General features: G+C 48.0%; 1 protein-coding gene across 1 annotated transcript in view; it reads right to left on the bottom strand.

Moving 5' to 3' along the window:
• Positions 1–20,688, bottom strand: part of FRMPD1 (FERM and PDZ domain containing 1) — a 923,611-nt gene that overhangs the window by 502,863 nt on the left and 400,060 nt on the right. The gene's annotated exons all lie outside the window — the stretch shown is intronic.

Raw genomic sequence — 20,688 nt, 5'->3', positions numbered from 1 at the left:
TATATGACATGATAGATAAGACACAAATCATAAAGGGAAGACAGCGATATTTGATTATACACCTTTGGTATTTATTTTTTCTACGCAAACCTCCAAACGCAGTCCTAAATACTCGATGAGAGATAGTGTTGCTGAAATGTAACAACTTAAAATTTTTTGTAAATATGTAAAAATATCAGCTTTTTCTCCCGACCACAGGGCTCCTATGAAACACAAAGAGAATATAGTGAAGTCTTAATTTGCTGTCTCTTTGGATGAGTCCCCTTTCACTGTCTATTTTCTCCACAACATTGTGCTTATTACTCCTTAAGACACAGGCTCCTGTATAAATGTAAGAAACAATTGTAGAGTCCTGCTTTGTTGGCTAGTTAACGGAGTTCTCTTTCGCTGTCTCTTTTATTCAGCTTCTTAAATCACTTTCTTTTTGTTTTGTAATGGCTTCACTGCATCGGCAGGACACAGGGCTGTGCACGGGTTCTACCTCATACGTTGATGTCCTACGTTGCTTTCATAAGGGCTCGTACTTCAGCTATTTAAGAAATAACAGTAACATCATTTCCAGGCAAAGATTTATCTAGAGCTCACACTGTGAGTTATACTGGGGTGCCCAAACTTTGCTGTCTGATAACCGCCAATGAGTAGCATGGCCGAAGGTCGCTTCAGATCCTGAAGTCCAGTCTGACATCTATAGTCTGTTTATTGCCTTGTTTGAGTATGAAGGTGTTTCTAGCAAGCTCATCCCGATTTTAGAGGTCCATAGTTCTCTCTTTGCCCGGCTAAGGGATATTTTTTATCAAGAAATTGGCCATAAAAGGGCATTCTCTCTGAAAGATGACAATTGGTTTGAAGTTGACTGCAGGCAAGCTAAGAAGCCTTTAGGAGCAGCTGTTAAAAGCTGCAAACAGACTTGGATCATTAAGGCTAAAAGGTGCTATAAAAATGCTCTTGATCATGCAAAAAAACAGAGGGATGACAGGGTTTGGCATGATATGCTTTAGGCTGCCAGATTGAGAGATAAAAGATTATTCTGGAGCGTGGCCACCAGGGGCAGCAGTGAAGACAGGGGTACCTTTAGATTTCATATTTAACCAGAAATATGGGTTGCTCATTTTAGTATACTGTATTCCCAAGACCTGCGCTTTGTATCACGGCTACTCCAGAGGGCAGTCTGTAAGTGGGGATTTTATTTCCTTTACTCTTGAGGACACTGCAAATGCTATCTTCCTCTTAAAGTCAGTAAAAGCTCCAAGACCTGATAAAATTCCTTGACATCTTTTCCAAGTCCAAACCCTTTATTTCTTAATTTGGGTTAGTTATATCAATGCTGTTGTGGCTGGGGGGAGATCTCAGATTCCTGGAATGGAGCAGAGATCATTCCAGTCTATAAAAAAGGTGATCCTGGTATTCTGGCAAATTATAGGCCTATCAGTCTCACTGACAATCAACAAAAAATCTTTGCAAGACAAGTGCTTGAGACATTTTTAAACTAGGCTAAAACAGACCTTATATTATCACCATTTCAAATGCGGCTTCGCCCTAGGGCAAGCACATCTGAGCAGGTCTTTAGGTTCACATTACTATACTGGACATTTGTACTCTTATTAAAGCAAAGAATTTATGTGACTTTTGTAGATCCCAGGTCTGCCTTTGATCTCATCCCCCGGGAAAATCTATGGAGAGTGTTGATAGACATAGGTGCCCCTGGGAATGTGGTAAATCTTATTGCTAGACTGCACAAAGAGACTTATGCCCTGGTCCGATGGGTCAGTTCTGGGGAGATAACTGACCGTTTCTAATCTTTTAGGATGCTGTCAGGCATGTGTCCTAGCTACTACTTTATTCTGTTTGTACATTAATGATGTGGTCTTAGAAATTAACGATTGCACGAATGATTCCCCTGTTTTAAGTAGAAACAAGGTGCCTATCCTTCTTTTCGCGGATGACTCCCTTCTTATTTCTAAAACCCCTTCTGACTTGCAGGTTTTAATTGATAAGTCCATGAGGTTTTGTAAGAAAAGAGGTTTAGAATTAAATACGGCAAAAACAAAATGTATGATGTTTGGTGTCGGTGCAGTTAAGAACTGCTCGATCAGAGCAGGGCAGGAAGCGCTTGAACGAGTACATATGTTCGATTATCTTGGGGTTAAATTGTCTGATAAATTAAAATGGGAACCACAACTCAATAAAAGTAAGCTCATGATACAGCACAGAGGTAATGCCGTCCTTCGTTTTCTCTGGAGGCTGACTTCCTGTTCGATGTCACCGGCCTTGGAAGTGTATCAGGCCAAGTCTCAAAGTGCCGCTTCCTTTGGTGCAGAGGTGTGTGGATGTTCCGACGCACAGACCTTGGCTGTTGTCGAATTTTCTTTTACTAGGTCATGAGTTTCAGCTCCTACTAGCACTCCTCTGATCCCCCTTTTTTCAACCTCTACATCAAAAGAATATCGTACTTGGTTGCCCTGAAACCTTGGCAATATTGGGTACGCCTTTGGCGCATCCCGGAGTTACTGGACTATAGGTATTCCCTTAATGAATTGATGCAGATGAGCATGCTACGTACGAGGATTCTGTGGTTGAAGTTTGGAATGTATGACGTTACAACGCATACATTTACAACGCATGCCTTTACAACACAGTTTTTATATCACAACATCCTTTACAACGCATTCTTTTACATTGCATGCCATTACATCGCATTTTCAGAAACTAACTTTACAACACATTCCAATACATTGCATTATACCTTTGCAACGCATACCATTACAATGCATACCATTACCACACATTTAAGGTAAGTGTTGGATAGTATAGGGGTAATAATTACTATTCTAACTCCAGTGAGTGCAACAGTAGGGTAAGTGCTGGATAGTGTAGGGGTAAAAATTACTATTCTAACTCCAGTGAGTGCAACAATAGGGTAAGTGTAGGAGTAAAAATTACTATTCTAACTCCAGTGAGTGCAACAGTATACGTTGTAATGGTATGCATTGTAATGACTTGCGATGTAATGCCTGCATTGTAGTGACATGCGTTGTAATAACATGCGTTGTAGTGTCATGCAATGTAATGGCTGCGTTGTAATGACATGCGATGTAAAGGATGTTGCGATGTAATAACTGCTATGTAAAGGTAGTGCGATGTAATGACTGCGTTGTAAAGGTTGCTTCCCTGAAGTTTGTGTCAAACTGGCTTGGAAAGTTAGGGTACCAGAACTGGTGGCAAGACCCCAGAACTTAACCCTTACTTAAAATTCACCAGCACCGGGCGTGGCCTGACTGCGAGGCAAGATGGACGCGTAGTGCCTTGGCTCCGCCGATAACCTCCTCTCACTACATCATCCTGCAATATATCCTGACATCCTGCACCGAAAACAGACGCTCCGAGGCTGGCGATCCCTGCCACTGCTTGGTGGAGCCCCGGCGCTGCCTCCGTCCCGGAGTTACAGCTCCCGCTGCTTTGGGCCCTGAGGCACTCCCGCGTCCGGGGACTGAGGTGGGCCCGGACATCGGCATTGCGTGGCTGTGCGTGCGGCCGCGACTCACCGGAAGCGGCCGGGGCGGCGACTGGAGGACGGCGGCGCTTCGGCACCAGCTCTTCGATCTCCTATCGAGGGTGAGGGGCGCGCCTTGCATCGCTCCTTGGCGCCGTTACCCCCCCCCCCCGCGACACCCACTGGAGACATATCGGAGGAGACGAGCATTGCTGAGGGGACTTCGCCCGCTTCATCGAGGGGGTGACTTCTCCCCCCGCCACTCGTTTCGACAGCTGAGGACTGCCGGGGATCGCCGGAGTGGAGTGTGCCCCGCGGGCAGAAAGTGACAATCCCTTCACCAAGGTACAGTGTTGGTGTGCGCCTGCGGGGGGATTGCGGACTGGGGCGCTCCCTCCTGTGCTCCCTGCTGCCTGTTGCGGAGTGCTTGTGTGCCCCGCACGGGAGCTATCGGAGGCGCGCCTTCGAACTCGGCGCCGAGAGTGGCCTATTCCTGGAACTTGAGCGACACGGCTCCCTGGGGCTCTGGCGACCGGCGCGCTGCGACTCCCTACTGGCCCTGAAGCTCACGCAACGAGTACATAGAGACTGAGGGGTGGGCGGGCTCTCCAAAACCTGGCAATACCCTTCACAAACTCCTGCAAGTGTAGGCGGCCACAACGTGGGCCTCTCCTGGTCGGGGGTGAGCGGCAGAGATAATTGACAGACGCCTTTTCTAGCCGCCATTCCCACGTGGGCAGAGTGGAGTGACCCCTGTGGAGAGACCTTAGCCGCGCTCGCTCACCTCTAGCGACACCCTGGTTAATAACTGCCTATCCACCTCCGTGGGGCTGGCTGGGGGCGTCGAGATGTCTGGAGTTAAGGGGGCCAGGGCATCTCAGCAAAGCAAGCTAGACCGCTACGCCTGCACAAAGACGGACCTACCCGACAAGAGGGCGCAGGGAGACATGCCCAAGAGTGGCGCAGACCAGACGCCTTCTGAGCCCACTATGAAGGACCTCATGACAGCCATTACGGGCATTCGCACGTCCATAGACACTCTCTCCTCAGAGATGACGCTCATCAGGGCCGACCTCGCCAATTATAGAGAGAAAGTGCAGCAGCTTGAAACCACCACCACAAGCCTCATGGGCGATACCTCTCAGCTTCAAACCGACGTTGCTGAGCTGCAGGCCTTCCATAAATTCGCAGAAGACAAGCTCGATGATTATGAGGGAAGGATGAGGCGTAACAACGTCCGCGTCCTGGGGGTGCCGGAAAAAATGGAAGGCCCTGCCGTTGACCTATTCATCGAGAACTTAATCACGACTAAACTACAACCTAAGGGACTCTCCAAGCTCTTTGTTGTTGAGAGGGCACACAGGATTCCGGGGGGCCGCCCGAGACCAGGGGCGCCGCCCCGCCCCATACTGGCCCGTCTGCTAAACTACCGCGACAGGGACACTATCCTCCAGACTGCCAGAGTTGCCCCCCCGCTTCGCCTGGACAATGCTACTATTACCTTTTTCCCTGACTTTACCCGCGGTGTGCAGATGCGTCGCCGCACGTTCCAAGATGTCAAAAAACGCCTACGGGCCATTGACCTCAAATATGCCATGCTCTTTCCGGCGAGATTGCGTGTCGAGGCGGAGGGAGAAACGCACTTTTTCGACCATCCTGAGGCCGCATCGGACTGGCTGGACAGCCGAGGAGACCGAGGGAGGAGCGGCCCCTCGGGCAGCTGAATTGCGGGAGGCGGGGGCATTGAAACAATGATGTGATCTTGGTGTCGCTGTTTCCCGGTGTGTGTGGCGTTGACCTGGGAGACTCCCCTGTGGCGCCTAATGCGGGGACATGTGCTTCCTTGGGACATTACAAGACACTGCTCAGTCTGACCCTCCTGAACACTGATTCCGATGTGATTACAATTGGGAGTGAGGATCGGGGAACGGTTGAAGCCTCCCCCCCACGTTCTTTCTTTAGCTGGTTCTTTTCCTTTTTTCTCACTTTGTTTGATGGGCGACAGGCACTCTGCATTTTTTGTTCAGATGGGCAGTTTGAGGCCCAGAGTGCAGGGAAGCAGGGAGGGGGGAAGTTGGGAGGGACTGTATTTTTTCTTGGTTAGTATTTATGTTTATGTGTTCGACGGCATGGTCTCTAACTGTACACCGCAAACGTACGCACCACCGACACACAAATGGGTACGCAACGCAACAAGGAGGTCAAAATCTTAAGTTGGAACGTTAACGGGCTGGGAGGCAAGATCAAGCGCAGTGTAGTGACCCAACACATCAAACGACTTTCCCCGGACATAATTTTACTCCAAGAAACACATCTGCTGGGCAACAAATGTGGGGCACTGAACAGGTGGGGATATTCGATGCCGGCACATGCGGGCTTCACGTCTGGGTCGAGAGGTGTGGGCATCATGGTTAGGAAATCCTTCCCATTGTCGATTGTCTCCACATTCACAGATGACCTTGGGCGATACGTGGGTGTTACAGGCACGTGGGAGGGCCATACTATAACCTTCCTCTCTGTTTATGCACCCCCTGGGTTGCAATCGACGACTTTTACCGACCTTAGTGCTTTACTACTCACACTGCCAGTGGGTCACCTTGTCATGGGCGGAGACTTTAACTTTGTCGTCTTCGGCGAGTTGGACAGACACCCGCCGCGCCTCTTGCCCGCAGCGGCACACTCGCTCTCTAGCTTTCTGGACGCACTGGGTCTAGTAGATGTATGGAGAGCTTACAACCCGGATAAAATACAACACACCTTTTACTCTCATGCGCATCGCAGCCTCTACCGCTTAGACTATATCCTTGCCCCCGCATCCCAGATTGCCAACGTTCACGAGATCAGACATCTTCCCAGGGGTATCTCGGATCACTCCCCCCTCTGGACTCATATAGTCCTGGACCACGCGCAAGTCGGACGCATTGCCCCCCTCAACCCATGGCACTTCAAAAACCCCAAGATACGAAAGGATCTGATCAAATCCATGGATGACTACTTTACAGAAAACGAGCATACGGTTGACTCCCCCCAAACACTCTGGGAAGCGTTCAAAACTGTGGTCCGAGGGCAGGCCCTTTCCCTAATAGCGGGTGCAAAGAAAGACAGACTGAAAGACATCTCCGATGTCGAGCATAGGGTATACCGCCTGGAGCAGACTGTCAACTCAAACCCCACACCCGACGCGCTACACGAACTAAGACTCTGCCAGGACGAGTATAGAGCCCTAGTCACAGAGCGCGCCAAAATAATGGGACAAGAAAAACTGGGCCGTATATACAACTGGGGTGACAAGGCGGGGAAATTGCTAGCCGGGCTAGACAAGAGAGAGCGTGCTAGTCGTCTGGTGCCTGAACTCCAAGGGACCGACGGTAACCCTGTGACAGACCCCCAAGCCATAGCTACCCAATTTGCAGCCCATTACCAAATGGTGTATACTTCGGTGGCCCCTCACACACTTGAGGATTCTATCGACCTACTCAGAGACATCTCCCTCCCTACCCTGCCAGATACGAGTCGCCAATTTCTAGATAGCTCCCTCTCTACGGACGAAATCGCGCTGGCAATTCGGATGCTTCGCCCTGGCAAAGCTCTTGGCCCCAATGGTATCCCTATCGAGCTTTACAAGCTCCGCCCTGACAAACTGGGACACTATCTCCAGTCCATGTATAACTCCAGTCTGGAGACGGGAATGCTACCGTTAGACCAGCGCCTGGCCACCATCGTCACCATATACAAAGAAGGGAAGCCCAAAACTGATTGCTCCTCCTATAGGCCCATCTCCCTACTTAACGCCGAGCCTAAAATCCTAGCTAAAGTACTCTCTAACAGACTGATCAAGGTCATAGGGGACCTTGTCCATCCAGATCAATCCGGATTCATGCCTCGGCGCAATACTGCACTTAACCTCCGCAGGGTGCACGGGGTACTGGGCAGGGCCCCAACCATACGTGAGGACGCCATTGTCGCGTCCTTAGACGCTACTATGGCTTTTGACACCATCGAATGGAATTACCTGTTTGCAGTACTAGCAAAACTCGGATTTGGCCCGGTCTTTATCAGTTGGGTGAAACTCCTATACGCTCACCCCATGGCGCAGGTGGGCGTAAATAACAGACAATCCGCCCCCTTTGTGCTGGGTCGTGGCACCAGACAGGGCTGCCCCCTCTCCCCTCTCCTATTCGCTCTGGCCCTCGAACCCCTAGCAGCGTGGATACGCAACGACGTGGTCATTCGCGGACTACAATGGGCGCCAGGATGGGAGGACCGTATTTCTCTGTACGCAGACGATCTCCTCCTTTATCTCGCCTCCCCTAAGAGATCCCTTATTGTACTGTTTGACATTCTAAACGTCTTCGGGCGATACTCTGGGTTCCGGATCAATTGGCAGAAGTCTCTCATATATGTTCTAAGTGGGGACTCCCCTCAGTTGCCTCAGAACTGCCCGATATCGGTGGCCACAGACGGTTTCACGTACCTGGGCATATTTATCTCCCTAGATCCGACACTCCGATATTCCCGCAATTTGGGCCCACCCTTGCAACGCCTTAAAAGCTACATTATTCACTGGAAAACACTCCCTATCTCCTTATTGGGCAGGCAGCATTATTCAAAATGATGTCCCTACCACGCTTTCTATATGCACTTCAGAACGCCGCGGACCCTGTGCCCAATTCATATTTTGGGGAGATAGAGGGCCTACAGAGGGACCTACTCTGGGGTGGACGACCACGTATAGCCTTAACAAAGCTTACACTTGGGTGGTACGACGGTGGAATTGGGCTGCCTGACATTAAAAAATACTATTGGGCGGCTCACCTCACAGCCATTAATCATGGCACTTATGGCCCCCCTGATGCCCCTGGATTCCGTATGGACCGCTGGCTACTCCCCGGCGGGACGTACAACCGAGCGCTATACTCCGTACCTGGCAAGATCCCGCTGACGGGGCCCACCAACCACACGGTTAAGGTATGGCACGCTGCGACAAAATCACTGGGCTGGGCAAACAAACTAACGCTAGCTACCCCGCTCTGGGACTCACAAAAGTTAGGATACCTGGGCGACTCAAAAGGTTTTGATAAGTGGGACCTCATCGGTATTTCCACTATCGGAGATCTTTGGACGGCGGAGGTAGTGAAGTCGTTTAGCACGCTCCAGACGCACCACTCAATGGCTGACTCAGAGTTGTTCAGATACCTCCAGGTCCGCCACGCGCTACAGGCCGCATTGCCAAGGGGCGCCTCCTTACCAGCTAACTCCCCGCTGGAGGACAGACTCCTTGATGGATACCTACCGGAGCGTGCCATATCCCTGACGTACAGGAAGATAATTAATAACATGCATGACCCCCTGACCCTACTGCGGGAGAAATGGACAGTGGACGGAATAGAACTAGACGACGAAGGGTGGCAGACAGCGATTTCGTCCCCCAAAACAGTAGCAATCTCGGCCCGGCTCCGCCTGGTGCAACTAAAAATCCTACACAGAACATATATAACGGGGCCCCAATTGGTACATATGGGGGGACACACGGATGGGTCTTGTAGACGTGGGTGTTCCCAGCCAGGTATTTTCATACACATCCTCTGGCACTGCAGGTTCATTCAGGAGTACTGGCACAAGATACATGCCATCATGAGTGAAACCCTTGAGACTGACATCCGGCCGGAAGCTCCTAGATGCCTCCTAAATATCTGGGAACCCACGGACCTCAATGCTTATGCCATACACTGGGTGACACTTGCCTGCATGATTGCCAAAAGGAACATTGCGCAGCACTGGGGGGCTTCGCAGGCACCTGCAATAAAATACTGGAAAAAGGACCTTGATTGGTGCATGCAACGAGAAAAATCTGTCTACATTGCAAGGGGCTGCCCCCGAAAATGGTCCAAAATTTGGACCCCCTGGAACTCATACCGAGGTGAATTATGTACCCCCCCCCCAGACTCTACGACGCAGATGTCTCCCCGTCCCCGTAACTCCAACTGTACCAGTATGTTATGCATTGCTGAATCCTTGTGCTTGCAACTACCTATGCGGTGTTCCTATGAAACTATGCCTTGTAGTCGATGTTTCTTTAATAAAAAGAGTTATAAATAAAAAAAATTCACCAGCACCATTTCTGAATGTGAGACACCGTTCCTGGATCTCTTGATCAAGTTAGATGGTGGGCACATCACCACTACACTCTATAGTAAACCTATGGACAAGAATAGCCTGTTGCATTTTAGTAGCCACCACCCAAGAGCCCTCAAACAAAATCTACTGTTTGGACAGTTCCTCCGTATTTGAAGGAACTGTAGCTCAGTAACAGACTTCCAAAAGGAGTCCAAAGTTCTAGCCACGCACCTACGCACAAGAGGATATCCCCAACGTAACATATCTCTCTCTCTAAAAAGAGCAAGAAACAACAACAGAGAAAGCTTGTTAGGGACCAAACCCAAAAGAACTGGGTGACTCTCTCAAGTGCATTACCACGTTTACACCTGATTCCGACCGAGTAAAGAATATCATCAAAAAACATTGGGGCATCCCGAACACAGGTAGTCTGCACCTTCCAACCCTGAAGTTTGCCTTTAAACGGACAAGCAACCTCAAAGACATGCTCATACATACCAGACCAAAGGTCCACAATACTAATGTACAGAGATCCCTGTGGGACTTGCCACCAGTGAGGAGGCACTACACCTGCGGCTCATGCACTGTGTGTCCGTCTTCAAAAATGACAAAAGAGATCACATTTGCGAATGGGTTCAAGTGACAGATCAATAAGCATACAAATTGCAACACGAATAACTGTATTTCCGTGTTAACGTGCCCATGCCAACTCCTTTATATAGTAATGACTACCAGACCAGCGAGAACACGGATCACAAAACACCGTAGTAATTTCAGGTGCCACAAGGCAAAAACCAAAATGACAACACATTTTGACCAACTGCGCCACCCACCAGACTCAATCAGGTGGTGTGTCCTAGAAGCACACCCTGGTGTAACCAAAGATACCCTTTTCAGAATCGAACAGAGATGGGTGTTGCGATTAGCTTCAGACAGAGAGGGTCTCAATGAAGACATCCCATGGGGGGCCCTGACAAGATGACAATTTGACCAGACTTTGGCCTTATCACCACATTGATCATTGTCACAAATAGGTTCTAATGATACTAACTACCTTTAACAGAAGTGACACCCCCCCCCCCCCCCCCTGTATATGACTCAACAGAGGACTGCTTCTAACCTATAGCTGATTGGCACAATCCAGGGGGACACTGAGCTGCTGCTCAAGTTGCGTGCCTACTTTGTTGGCAATAACTTGCTATAATTTTTCCATGTCACACTCTCTACACGTGACAGCCTCAACATGTGACTACACAATTACTACTACTAGCTTGTGAAGGAATAATGTTGTGAGGCACGCAGTTACCTACTCCCTGTGATTGCATAACTTAGGTGGAACCCTGAAAGGTCTATTCCTTTCTAGACCAATATTCATCCACTAGTACCACCACACGGATCGGCAGCACATCACTCACCACTTCTAATATGATGCTGAATACGTAGTGGTTCCGAGCACCTACTTGTACATAACTATTTTCACATACCTTAGTTTGAACACCTTGATGCTGAATACATAGTGGTTCCGAACACCAACCCGCACATAACTACTCTCACATGCCGTAGTTTGAAGCCCTTGTCTCTGCCTTGCCAGATGGACGTAACCCAGATCTCTTGACTGGGGGTGAATGTTTTGATTGGTTTTGCATTCCGTCCATCAATTGTGTGTCTTTTGCTTTCTCGCCCTAATTGCGCCGGGTATGCCCAGACATGGGTCCCGGGCTCACTGTGTCACTGGATTCAAGCTATCCTGGCTGAAGAGGGGTGAAATCCCGAAACCGGTCCTAGGATGCTTGCTTCCGGTCCAGGGAGGACCTGGCTTGGCAGTTCGGGCTGGACTGTTCCCATGAGGCACAGGGCCAAGACTGATTTGCATATGGCCAGGTCTAAACTGGGGTGGCATGGTGAGGAAAAGAATGATGGATTTAACCCAGATCTCTTGACTGGGGGTGAATGTTTTGATTGGTTCTGCATTCCGTCCATCAATTGTGTGTCTTTTGCCATTGATTGGCAACGCACTATTTGCCACTCCCAACAAGGCGCAAGATTGGCTACGCACTATTTGCCACTCCCAACATGGCGCCAGGCGGTGTCTGGGTTAACGCTCTATGCAGTGCAGACATGAAGGAGGAAGGACCCGCTCACGCGCTGGCCACCGAGAGGATATACGGAACAGCGCTCGTACCTACCAGTATCCTACTGGGACCGGCAGAGTGAGGGTAGATCTTCCCGCCAGCAGCGTGGATACTCAAGTAAGTGCAATCACCCGGACGGTGGTTAACTTTGGCCCTTACACCACTCGCATCAGGGGCTACGGGAGACAGGATCTTTGAGCCCTTACATTGCTCACTCCGATATTGTGCCCTGAGACGCTTACCTAAAAACCCGTGTGCTTATACACTACCGGGCGCCCCCAGAGGGGTGTGGCCGTACTCGGGACGTTGGGTCGATCATTCTCAAGCCTAATATGACTCCTTGCTTCCTTCTTATGTAGTTGGCAATTTTATTGACGAGATGCAGAGCGTGTTCTCTGACTCACGTGGTGACTGATGGCACCCGAGTCTGTCCCTCAGCGTTACCTCTGTGGTTGCGCCTTGGGGGTCAGACTGAGTGGGCCACATTGGCTACTGTGTGCTCGGTAAAATATCACGAACGCTCCTCATTAACATCAACCCTAACTCCTGGGGTGCTTTAGCCTTGAACGTACCACATCGCATTGAGCTCTTTATGAACTCTACCAATCAAGATAGAAACATTTCTTTATATCTCCCACCTTTCCAAGGACACTGCACTATTCAGTGTTAACAACTTCCGCAAACCGACGAAACAATAATCTGACCCTAATGGGATGAGTTCTCTTAACACACCCAGCATTTGTACCAGCAGGGCTGCCTTTCTATGCTGCTTTTAAACGCTGCTTCAAAACGCCTTGTGCATGATCACAACCACCCTGAGTGATGCATGCCTTTTATCATTTGCGTTTATTATTTGAACACGAGATCAGTATAGTAGGTTTCTGCAATGTTCTGATATATCTCTATGCTCCCCTTTTCCCTACAGGTTGTTGTCGTAGATCTGCAGGTACCACTTTTTAGGGTGCTGTATGGGTGGTCACTTAGTTAATTGATTATGGACCACTACCAAAAAGTGTGGATAGATCTTGCATCGGTCCTGAAGAATTGCCTTTGAATAGAAACAATGGCAAGAAACATGTTGACCCCGATAGCGCACGTCCCCGTGACCTTTTAACAGGGGTGCGCAATATTCACGTTTTTAACCAGGAGAGTGGCCACAATCATTAAAATAGTTCTGGGTGGACCACTACCTCCTGTTTTAGCCTCACTTCTATACTTTCTACATTTACACTCACTAGGGCCCTCACACGCACTGCACCTTACGGCATAAAGAAAAAAGATCTCCGCTAAAAGGCCCCTACAAGGGCGCCGATCGGGTATTGCAGCGCTGACCCGGTAAGGAGCAGACCCGATGATGAAGCAAGACACCCCACTGATGGGGGGTGTGTGAGGGTCCTTTTCCAAAAGGAGGAAACCTCCTCCTGCTTCTAGTGTGCACTTCTGAACACACTACTTACACATCAACCAACAGTGTTCACTAGGAACTAAATACCATTCTGTTTTTGTTGTACACAAGGGCTCGTATGCTGGACCTGGATAAATATAGCTGCAGTCCCTCCTCCATTGTTAAAAAGACCCCAGAACTATCATTAAAACAGCAATTAGCGAATTTAAAAATCATTACTGGGCATATGCCCATGAACAGTATGTTAAGACTGGTTCCAAAGGGCACTTGACTAGCAAGTTCTTTGACTTGCAAATTTCACCAAGCTTTGAATTGTTTCTTGATACTTTTGTACCACAGGAATCTAAAAGCTTGTATGTACGATTTCAGCTTTGCACATTACTACTGAAATCTATCAAAAGCTGGTGGCATTATGACCAGGCCAGTACTCAGTGCCCTGCATGTGGCCATGTTGATGAAACTATTGAACATGTGTTGTGTTTTTTGCAGAGAGTATATGGGATCATGTAGGAAATGGATTTGGCCAATATGTCTAAATATGGGGATCACCCGATATTTAATTGCCCTAACGCTCTTAAGAAGTGATGCTTCCACTTCTGTGGTATTTGCTGTGAGCCGCCACCTGACTAACATATGGCGTAAGCGGGCAAAGTTTGTACTTCAGTCTGCCACCTCCTAATGTACTGATTTATATTCTTACTTGTTTTATAGTTAGATAAAAGGTAGGCTATTCCATTATATTGCCACAATGAAGCAATAGGTATTACCTGTTAGTAGTTTATTATTCCATGTTTTTAACCTTTTTTAAAAAAAAGCTGTATTTTAATGTATTGCACTTGATTAGTCCACTGTTGATTGCTGTATTTGCACATAATTCCAGAGAGTGCTGGTTTTGAACAGGGCATATTTAACCGTCCTGTGTGATTTATGAAGACAATGCAGGTTTCTAAAAATTTCACTTTTTATGGTATTGTTTGTATGTTGTTTTATTTATATTTGTTGAATAGGTTTTATGTTGAACTTTATTGGTTAGTAACTGAATAAAGCATTTTTGATTTGGTTTGAAGTCAGAGAAGGAGAGTGTGAAAGTCACTATCGGAGAGAGGATCTTTGAGTCCTACGGGCTGAGTGTAGGCGTTGGGGTAGGATATCATTCTCCATCTCAGATGGAGAGATGCTGAGAGAGCTGGGATCCTGTTGGTTGTGGGGCATGACGGGTTTAGAGCGGTATTCAATATCTAGAGCCTGATTGTGACTATTCTTCACAGGAGTTTTGCAGTTCCGTCTGTTGTTTGCCAGCTCTGAGATGATGCTTATTAGATTTTGTAGGTCTGCCTTAAGTAGTTATAGGTTCAATTTTATTTCAACAAGTTTGGATTCTAGTAATGTGTGAGAACAAGAGATTGAGGTTTTGGTCCAAAGGCATGGACAAGGGGGGGGGTGCTCTAGACTGTTGTGTTAGAATGCTGCTGACCTGGGACAACCAAGCAAAACCAAAGGGGATGATGGACGGAGTGTTGAACATTGAAGCACTCACCCCCAGTCAACTGATCTGGGTTTAATCCATCACCGTTCTTTAGCCCACTCTGCCACCCCAGTTCGGACATGGCCACATGCAAATCAGTCTGACCCTGTGCCTCATGGGAATAGTCCAGCCCGAACTGCCAAGCCATGCCTTCCCTGGACCGGAAACAAGCTTCCTAGGACCGGTTTCTGGCATTTCAGCCGTCTTCAGCCAGGCTTGCTTGAATCCAGTGGCAAACCTGGGAGAACCAGCAGGATAGAGGCCGGGGTGTAGATGGGATGGGCGTGAGAATGGGAGATGGGGAGATAGGGAGCAGGGGAGCTGGGCAGGTAGGAGCTCTGGTGTCCTAATGTTGTGGGATATTGTTTGGAAGTGGGTTATCAGGCATTGTGGGTGACACTGTTTGGGCCACAGGGAGTGCCTTGAGTGAATTTGAAGTATCCATGAGGGTGTGTTCAGTCATTAAGGGGATAGTCCAGGTTGGTATTGTTATTTCCTTGACTGTGAGTCCTTGTGTTTACATCTATAGCGGGTTGATAAGGGGGTAGTCTAGTTTGGTGTTTCATGAATAGGTACTCATGTTCATCAGAAGGTGGTGGAGAGTTGGTGTTGTGTGTGTTGCACACCAGGGGGGAGCAAGGGGGGAGGGGTGGAGTGCTAAATGCAGCTAGGGTACGAGTGGGCATTACTGTGTATTCCTGAGGGAAGCCTGCAGAGTCAAGGTAGCCTTGTGAGGGGGCATGGTCATTATTAATTATATACTTTTTGATGATAGAGAATGTTTCATCAAATATGTCTAGGTTTAGGTCTGAAGATTGGATGAGGATGATCACGTTATTGTATAGAGAGATGGTTGCATCAGCTCTGCAAGCGAGTGAAGGGGCTTCTGAGAGTTTGAGCCCATGTGGGTTTTTCCTGGCTGCAGAGATCCGGAGCTGACAGCGGAAGGCTTTCCTTCATTATGCTCTTCTTTTAGTGTCGAAAACAAGATCACTTATTATAGCTCCTTTTTTTAGAAGAAATAAGGGTCAGTAATTAGTGTTTTCGGGTTAGATTTGAGAAATCTGAGTTTTAGGCTCTTAGATGCATTTTTAGTTAGATTAGGAGGATATATATATCTAAAGGAATTCCAGCTGACCTGCTCCAATATATTGTCAGGTGCCCTAGAGGGGTTAGTCTCCATGTCTATATGAACAGATTAAAAAATGATTGAATGGGATGGGTCAGTTCAGGCAAACTTATATATGCCAATATCGGTCACAGTTGCTTTACATGAAACTAAGATGAGGGCACCTGGATAAAGGGAAATAATAGTTATTGGGCTGAAAGATTTCCATTACCACAGGCATCCGGATTATGGGTTAATAATGGACCAAATGAGAGACTGTCCCATTTACCACAGGCGTTAAGGACAATGGTAAATGTAAATATATGTTTACAAACTGATATGTAGGGTGTAAAGGGAGTGACAACAGTGTAGTTCCAGCTCGTAGTAATTATGATTTGGAAGACCGTGCCTAGAAAAGGTGAAAAGAAGATGTTTAGGTTAAAGAGGGGATCATACTTTGTTACTGAATGGCCGCTGCATTAGCTGCTAGGGGGACCAACCTTAAGCATTGTGTCCTTCTTTACCTTCATATGTCACCTAGCCCTACCTTAGTTTCCATGAAAGAGAGTGAGGGGCACCATGTTGGGGTGAACCCTCATGTTTTAGCAAGGAGAAGTAACCTAAAATGAATGATTTACAAGTCTCAGACGAAGCTTCCAAGGATCGAGTTGCCCCAACTACTAAGGAGGGACAAGGGCATGCCCAGGGGATCGTGGGCATGAGAAAGGTTGTGTTGAAATCTTTGACGTGAACAGGGCCAGTGGGACGACACTGAGAGATTGCAAGTGGGAGGGAACCCCAGAATAGAGACAGTGCAGCACGATCTGGCAACCGATACTGTGAATCGATTGTTGGCTCATGTGATGTACATTACAAGATCATGAACAATATGAGATCCCAGAATGAGGACAGTGCAGCGCACGTGAGCTCTTGCTGACAGCAAGAGATCAAGTGATTGAAAACTGCACCGCCGTACAGGCCAAATGCCACTACAAAATATGTGGGACTGGCTGCTGGCCAGTGATGGTCCAGATGCAGGCAGTAGACCTAGTGCGAGGTAAGGCGGATGGACAGAGACGGCTTTGTTGTATGCGACCAACCCAGATAAAGGTATGCAGGACACAGGCTGGCTCCCGCTGCTAGGAACAAGCAGCTAGCCAACTTGCAGATTTCAGGGCTCAGTATCGTGCAAGCAGCAGTGTATGGCAACCCCTTGGAAAACAGGGCCAGACTGAGGGACGGCCGCCGGACAGTGGTCAGGTTAGAGGCAGAGCGTGGAAGGGAGTGCTCCATCATCACTGTTCTCCTTCATTGCTGCAGGATGTTGACCCCAGCATTATGCAGTTCTCAGGCCTGCTATGGGTGAGGGGGGTGGGGGGGGGGCAGTCCCTTAGTTTAACCTCAGCTATCGGGCAGCAGACAGAGCAGGACATCGCACGGCAGGCACACCTCGCGAATCTCCCCTAGGGCCCGTTTACCACCTTCCCAGTCACTCACCTTGGAAATCTTCCAGCAGGCAGAAGTGAGGGCAATGAATGGGACATTTGCAGGTTTTCCATAAGAGCGCTTTCACTGGCAAGTCTCGAACGCCTCCAAGGTCTCAGTGCTCCATCCTGGACCTTCACAGGAGAGACTGAGTGAATCAGGGACTCGGCACAAAAATTAGACAAATAAAAGAATAAACAAACCAGTTTCATATATAGAAGAGCCAGTGTTGCCCCTCTTGCAACAGTGTTTCACAGTGGGGCAGATGGTGAGGTATACATGGGATATACACTGGTGATCCCCAACCCGGGAACTTCCTCTAGAGCTAAAGCTCAGTCGCCATCTTGTCTGGACTGAAATAGGTAACAAGAGAGAGATTAAAGGGATAGATTGTATTCCACTCAATTCGCAATATAATGGCTGAAACATATGGCTAAATATCAAAGTAAACACCAGGAGATGATGGACGGAGTGCTGAAACTTTTCAGACACTCACTCCCAGTCACAGATCTGGGTTGAATCCATCATCGTGCTTTAGCTCACTTTGCCACCCCAGTTCAGACCTAGCTATATGCAAATCAGATGTAACCCTGTGCCTCATGGGAAAAGTCCAGCCCGAACTGCCAAGCCAAGTCTTCCCTGGACCGGAAACAAGCATCCTGGGACCGGTTTCGGGGTAACACCCCGCATCAGCCAGGCTAGCTTGAATCCAGTGGCAAAGTGAGCAAGGGACCCACATCTGGGCATACCTTGCCAACTTAGGGTGAACAAAGCAAACACAAGGAGATGATGAATAGAACGCTGAAACCTTTCAGACACTCACCCCCAGTCACAGATCTGGGTTGAATCCATCATTGTGCTTTAACTCATTTTGCCACCCAAGTTTCGACCCAGCTGTATGCAAATCAGTCTTGACCCTGTGCCTCATTGGAAAAGTCTAGCCCTAACTGCCAAGCCTGGTCTTTCCTGGACCGGAAACAAGCATCCTGGGACTGGTTTTGAGGTAACACCCCTCATCAGCCAGGCTAACTTAAATCCAGGGGCAAAGTGAGCAAGAGACTCATGTCTGAGCATACCCTGCCTACTTACGGTGAACAAAGCAAACACAAGGGGATGATGGACGGAGCGCAGACACTTTTCACCATTCACCACCAGTCAAAGATCTGGGTTGAATCCATCATCGTTCTTTTGCTCACTTTGCCACCCCAGTTCAGACCCAGCTGTATGCAAATCAGTCTTGACCCTGTGCCTCATGGGAACTGTCCAGCCCGAACTGCCAAGCCAGATCTTCCCTGAATCCATCAACCCAGATCTGTGACTGGCGGTGAGTGTCTGAAAAGTTTCAGCACTCCGTCCATCATCTCCGTGTGCTTGCTTTGTTAGGCCTACGTTGGCAGGGTATGCCCAGATGTGGGTCCCTTGCTCACTTTGCAACTGGGTTCAAGCTAGCCTGGCTGATGAGGGGTGTTACCCCGAAACCGGTCCAAGGATGAGGCACAGGGTAAAGACTTATTTGCATATTGCTGGGTCTGAACTGAGGTGGCAAAGTGAGCTAAAGAACGATGATGGATTCAACCAGGATCTGTGACTGAGCGGCAGTGTCTAAAAAGTTTCTGTGCTCCGTCCCTCATCTCATTGTGTTTGCTTTGTTCGCCCTAAGTTGGCAGGGTATGCCCAGACATGGCCCCCTTGCTCACTTTGCCACTTGTTTCAAGCTAGCCTGGCTGATGAGGGGTGTTACCCTGAAACCGGTACCAGGATGCTTGTTTCCAGTTCAGGGAATACATGGCTTGGCAGTTTGGATTGGACTGTTCCCATGAGGCACAGGGTCAAGACTGATTTGCTTATAGCTGGGTCTGAACTGAGGTGGCAAAGTGAGCTAAAGAACGATGATGGATTCAACCCAGATCTGTGACTGGGGGTGAGTGTCTGAAAAGTTTTAGCGCTCTGTCCATCATCTTCTTCTGTTTGCTTAAATATCAAAGTAGTAACTGAAAAACTCCAAGCATTTTAGAATCTGGATAAGAGCAGCCCACTCCAAAAACATGAGGTTAACCTTCAACTCATATTGTAGACTTTGAAGAACCGTCAGGAGAGGTTGGGTAGAGTCTCGAACTTCTGTTTAGATCAGATGGACTTTGTTTAAACAAGCCTCCTCATGAAAGTGCTTTTTAGGTCGAGCATTCGAGACCTCTTGTATATACTTTAGTATATACTTATATGTGTATGTACTTTTTGGGCTCTGGAGATCAGCCCTAGGACTTGTCTGCTTCCGCTTAGGGACTTTTTTTTCTGTTCAACTTCCTCTATTTAACGGTCTTGATAGAAAACGACCAGTAGAGGTCAGTAAAATACCAGAATTGCTTTCTGCGATACCAGAATTGCTTTCTGCTTGTTCAACTGACTCTATTTAACTTTCTTGATAGAAAACGACCAGTAGAGGTCGGTAAAATACCAGAATTGCTTTCTGCTGAGGGACTTTCTTTTGAAAAAAAATTCTGGCAACTGCCTCTATGTAACTTTCTTGAGAGAAAATGACCAACAGAGGTCAGTAAAATACCAGAATCAATTTAGGATTCTCTAGATTCCAGTCCATAGAAATTGTCTTCCATGAGCACCGGTAGACAATAGTTTTATTTCAAATCTTGTATTTTCAGTGATATGAGCACCGAAGGCCCTGATTTTATATTAAAAACAGATCTTTGAACTATACAATTTCCCACTGAAAGGCAATATTTCTCTCCATGTGTTCCCATACCTGGCATGTCATGCAGTTTGGTGCTTACTTTCTCTCCATGTTAAAGAACAGTAGATGTTTCAGCACCCAGGCTAATGTGCTGCATAGCCAAATACATATAAGGTCCCAAAGGCGAGACCGACTGCCATGCAAACGCTTGTTGTTTTTATGAAGCTCCCAGCGGAGATTCAACCTACTTTTTCACTGAACAGAACAGAAGGATCTTGGAGTGAATCCTAGGGAAATGAAGACTAGAGGCCTGTGGATGATGCTGAGTCTCTCTATGGAAGGGTGAGGCTTTGCTTCCCCAGATCCTAATGTGTCCAAAACTTCACTCACAACAGGGTTCTTTGGACCATGTCAGAGGCAATAATAGTGAACATTGGTCCTTCCATGAGGATGTGCAGCGCCAAACACAGGCCAGTACTCTGGAGCACATGGCAGTGGAACCTAAATATAAATTCATCAATTGGAAGGTTACCCTTTGGGCAGTAGTTTCCCAGTTCCTCCTTCAGTAATTCAGTCAATATTCCTAAATTACATGGTTTCTGGCCCTCATCCGCCCTTGGGTGGCATGCTTCATCATGGGCCACTTCTTCAATCATGCCATGGGGTAGCGACATGAGCAGGATCAACCTAGACTAACAAGGTTGTTCTTGCAGATATAGTATCAATATTTGTAGGAACCA

The sequence above is a fragment of the Triturus cristatus genome, chromosome 2_1, assembly GCF_964204655.1.
Source record: "Triturus cristatus chromosome 2_1, aTriCri1.1, whole genome shotgun sequence".
Taxonomy (NCBI): Eukaryota; Metazoa; Chordata; class Amphibia; order Caudata; family Salamandridae; genus Triturus; species Triturus cristatus.
The sequence above is the reverse complement of the archived record's forward strand: the minus strand, read 5'-3'. Positions and strand labels throughout refer to the sequence as shown.